This window comes from Myotis brandtii, unplaced genomic scaffold, assembly GCF_000412655.1.
Source record: "Myotis brandtii unplaced genomic scaffold, ASM41265v1 scaffold806, whole genome shotgun sequence".
In the NCBI taxonomy this organism is placed as follows: Eukaryota; Metazoa; Chordata; class Mammalia; order Chiroptera; family Vespertilionidae; genus Myotis; species Myotis brandtii.
Genome location: NW_005371249.1, coordinates 509,291 through 514,112, shown reverse-complemented (window position 1 = coordinate 514,112; position 4,822 = coordinate 509,291).

Genomic DNA, 4,822 nt, shown 5'->3' with positions numbered 1-4,822 from the left:
CCCCACCCCATAACAAAGAAACAGAATTTCCGGAGGGTGAGGCCCAGAAATCAGGATTTTGAAAAGATTCCCAGGTGATTCTAATGTGCAGTCAAGGTTGAGAACCACTGTCTTAGAGGCAGTTGGTTCTTAAAGCAGCTGAAACTGTGGGAGTAAATGACATCACCTGGCGAGTGTTTAGAGCAGTAGGTCTCAAACTTTGCTGTACATTGGAATCACTGGGGATGGGGTTGGGGAATGTCTTTAAAAATGACCAGTGTTCAGCCTGGCTGGTGTGGCTCAGTGGTTGAGCATCAACTCATGAACCAAGAGGTCACCAGTTCAATTCCCAGTCAGGGCACATGCTCAGGTTGTGGGCTCAATTCTCAGTAGGGGTGTGCAGGAGGCAGCCGACCAATGATTCTCTCTCATCATTGATGTTTCTATCTCTCTCTCCCTCTCCCTTCCTCTCTGAAATCAACAAAAAAATATTAAAAAAAGAAGAAAGTAAACTGTAATTGGAAAAAAAAAAGATGGCTATGTTCAAATCCAGAAAGGCTGATGTATGAAAGAGGGAGCTGATCTATTCTGGATGGTGGTGGTGGGAGGGGGCCGGGGGCAGTACTCCTGTGGAGGACTGAAGCGGCAGAGAGGTGGGATTCAGCTTTATGTAAAGAAACTTTCTAGCAATAGGTCCAACAGTGAATGACAGAACAATTAAGGCCAGATGACTTCTTGGCAGTGGGATTGTAGAAAAGAGTCAAATGTTTGGGGATTATCTCGGCTCTTATTTTCTTCCATTAGCCTACCAATTCAGAGGCTAATACTAAAACCATTAGAAGGTCATTTTCTTGACTTTAAAATTTCCTGCTCAGACCTGGCTGAGTCAGGGAGCACTTCTAATGGCTCGGTTGATGTAGTTATTTATTTGGTCTTTGGGGATCCCTGGATGAAGGCATGTGCCTACCCACAGGCCAGATATATAATGCAAATTAATTCTCTTAATTAGAGTCATATATGTTTATAGAAATCAATTAGCTAAATTGTATTTGGCAGCAACTTCCTAACAATCCCCTTTAAGTAATCATTGCAGTTTGGTGACCTTCGAAAGCAAGGGAAAGGTTTGACAGTCTTTTTCTTTTTCTTTTTCTTTTTTTTAAAATATATTTTTATTGATTTCCGAGAGGGATTGGGAGAGGGAGATAGAAACATCAATGACGAGAGAGAATCATTGATTGGCTGCCTCCTGCACACCCCACACTGGAGACCGAGCCTGAAACCCGGGCATGTGCCCTGGCTGGGAATCGAACCGTGACCTCCTTGTTCATAGGTCGATGCTCAACCACTGAGCCATATCAGCCAGGCAGGCTTGACAGTCTGTAGTCCTTAAGGATATGTCTGAGATCCCTGACACCTCTGCAGTCATTTGGAGATTGAAAGAACGTAGAGATCAGAGATTTTGTATCTTCCACTGCCATGGTTACTTTAGGATTTCCAGAAACTCCAGGAGATGTGGGTCTTGGAATTTCAAGACAAAACACAACAAATATCATCTAGCCTGGTTCTTAGACCTCCAGTTGCATGGGTGGGAGGAGCTGCAGAAGTCATCCGGTCCCTGTGTTCCGGTGTCGTGTCCCCGTGTTCCATCGTAGTGCAGTTAGTTATTCAAGCCCTGCTTGACTGCCTTCAGTGACCAGGATCTTGCTAATTCTTCTTTATTGTTGTTGCTAATCCTCACCGGAGGATGTTTTTCCATTGATTTTTAGAGAGAGTGGAAGGGAGGAGGAGATACAAAGAGAGAGAGAAACATCGGTGTGAGAGAGGCATCGATTGGTTGCTTCCCACCGGTATAGAGCCTGCAACGGAGGTACATGCCCTTGACCGGAATTGAACCCGGGACCCTTCAGTCCAAGGGCCGATACTCTATCCACTGAGCCAAACTGGCTAGGGCAATCTTGCTAGTTCTTGAGAAAACTCATTCCATCCTCGGATCCCTAGGGACAGCAAAGCGGTCTAGCCTTAGCCCAAGCTGAAGTCTCCCTCTCTGTGGCATTACCCCATTAATCCTGACTCTGCTTCCCAGAATTGTGTGGAATATGTCTCTTCCACCTGGTGGCCTGGTGGCTGTTTGTGAACCATGATCCCACAGGCCATTGTCCAACAAACATTCTCTGATTTTTCAAAGAGTTGGCTTTAATCTCCTTACCATCCTAGTCCCCTATGAAAAGGTGCTGAAAATGTGATGCTCAGACATAAAACAAACCAGATTAATGTCCATATCCTAGATTGTCAGTTCACTTACTCCCATTAAGGGCCTGATGAGGCAATTGATATTTGAAAACAGTATCCTGTGGACTCAGTTGGATGTTCTTTTCTACACTTTGTGATTAGTCTCTGTGTTGTCAGGACACTAGAATCTACATTCTTGACCCTTCATACTAAGTCTCACAGAAATATGACGTGGCTTTGTGTCCTTGGGAAAGGGACATTAAATAATCGATATTATAAAAGACCTTTTACAATAACAAGAAGGTAAACATTCCAGTAGGAAAATAAGGGAAAACCAGAAGTAGGAAAGTAGCAAAAAATAAATGCAAACGGCCATAGTGAATGAAAAATGTTCAGATGTATTATTAAATAATTTCAAAACAGTAATGAGCTCAAATTTGGAAAGATGTTATAATATATTCACAGGTTAAAAACTGTAAAACCAGAAGTAGGAAAGTAGCAAAAAATAAATGCAAACGGCCATAGTGAATGAAAAATGTTCAGATGTATTATTAAATAATTTCAAAACAGTAATGAGCTCAAATTTGTAAAGATGTCATGATATATTCACAGGTTAAAAACTGCAAGGTGCAGACCACTGAGTATAGCATGATTCTATGTTTGTGGACTAAGTATTTTAATATACATACTCTGGGTCTCTACAGATTTAGGGCAAAGTTAAGTGTGAATACCCACCGAACAGTGGTAATCTCTGAGGGACTGTATTAGATGCTTAAAATATGATGCTTATTTTATATAATTTTTAAATATATATATTTAAACCAATAATTAGATGTTACGTTCCATCCAGTTAGCAAATATATTTAAATTATAATATCCAGAGTTTATGAGAATGTGGCTACATGGGATGACACTCCAACCAACTGAGCCACACCAGCCAGAGCCCTTTTTGTACTGTTTTTAACAGAATTGGTATCAACAATTGTACTGGCTGCTTAAAAAGAATTTGGAAGCTTTCCTTCTTCATGCTCTAGAATAGCTAAAATAGCATTTGGGGAAAAACAAACTAAGTTGGCTAAAAGCAACATTATCCTGGATTGGATCCTGGAACATAAAAGGATCATTAGTGGAAAAAAATGGTGAAACCTGAATAAAGTCTATATTTTAGTCAATATTATTGGACCAATGTTAATTTCTTAGTTTTGACAAACGTACAATGATCACGTAAGATGTTAATATTAGGGAAAACTTAATGAAGGGTATATATGGGAACTCTCTGTATTATCTTTGAAACCTTCTATACATCTAAAATTATTCCAAAATAATAAGTTTATATTTAAAATAAAACAAAAAGATTATCAGGAATAATGATAATCTGGAACTTTGGGGGGGTGAAGGGGTAGCTCTTTAACAACTTTCTCTTCTATGGTAATTGTTTATTTAGATTTTCTACCTCTTTTAGGGTCATTTTATATTTTCCTGGAAAACCATCTGTGTCATCAAGGTTTTCAAATGTCTTTCTGTATTATTAAGTAATGCAATCTCTTAAAATTCCTTTCGTATTTTCTCTGTTTCCTGGTTATTTCCCAATGTCATATCTTATTTTGTGTGATTATTTATTGTGTTGTGAAATTAACTTGTTAATCCTCAATACTGATTTGAGACCAGTATTTTAAGAGAGTGAAATAGACTAGAATAGAAAAGAATAATGTCATATCTTATTTTGTGTGATTATTTATTGTGTTATGAAATTAACTTGGTGATTTGAGACCAGTATTTTAAGAAAGTGAAATAGACTAGAATAGAATAAATATATATTGTTTTATGAACTGGAATCTCAACACATGTATTGTTTTTCTTGGTAATCTGACAATACCTATCTATCAAAGCACAAATGCATATAACTTTTGGCCTAGCAAATCAATATTTGGGAACTTATCCAGATATATAATTGCATACATGCAGAAACGATACATTACAATATTATTTGAAATAGTAAAAGATTGGCAGTAACCCAAACATCTATCAAGAGAGGGCTACTTTTAAATTACAGTACATTCATACAATTTAATGCTCAGTAGTTGTCAGAAAGAATGAAGAAGCATTCTATGTATTGATGTGGAGAGATATCACAATTATACTATATTCTGAGGAGAAGAAAGCCTGGTGCAGAACAATGTGTATGGTGTACTACATGTGTTATGTTAAAAGGAGGAAATATGAAACCTATATTTGCTTGTGTCGGCATAAAGAAAGTCTGGAAAGACAAATAGAGGAGGAGAGCAGTGATGACATAGGGGTGTGGGAACTGGGTGGATGAAGGCAGGTAAGGGTAGCGGAGAGACCTCTCATTGTACTTTTTATTAAATTGTGGTAAGAACACACTTAACATGAGATCTGCCCTCTAAACAACATTCTAAGTGCACAGTACAGCAACTGTATATCCTTTTACAGTGTAGGGTTTGAATTATGCCAATGAATCACCTGTTCAAAAATTAAATATAAAACACTGAGCAAAAGAAGCCGCACTCAGAAGAACAGGCCTGTGCGGCGTGCAGTTGCTGATGCTGGCAGCACTGAGCCGCGCTGTCTGTCGGGGTGCACACACGGTCGG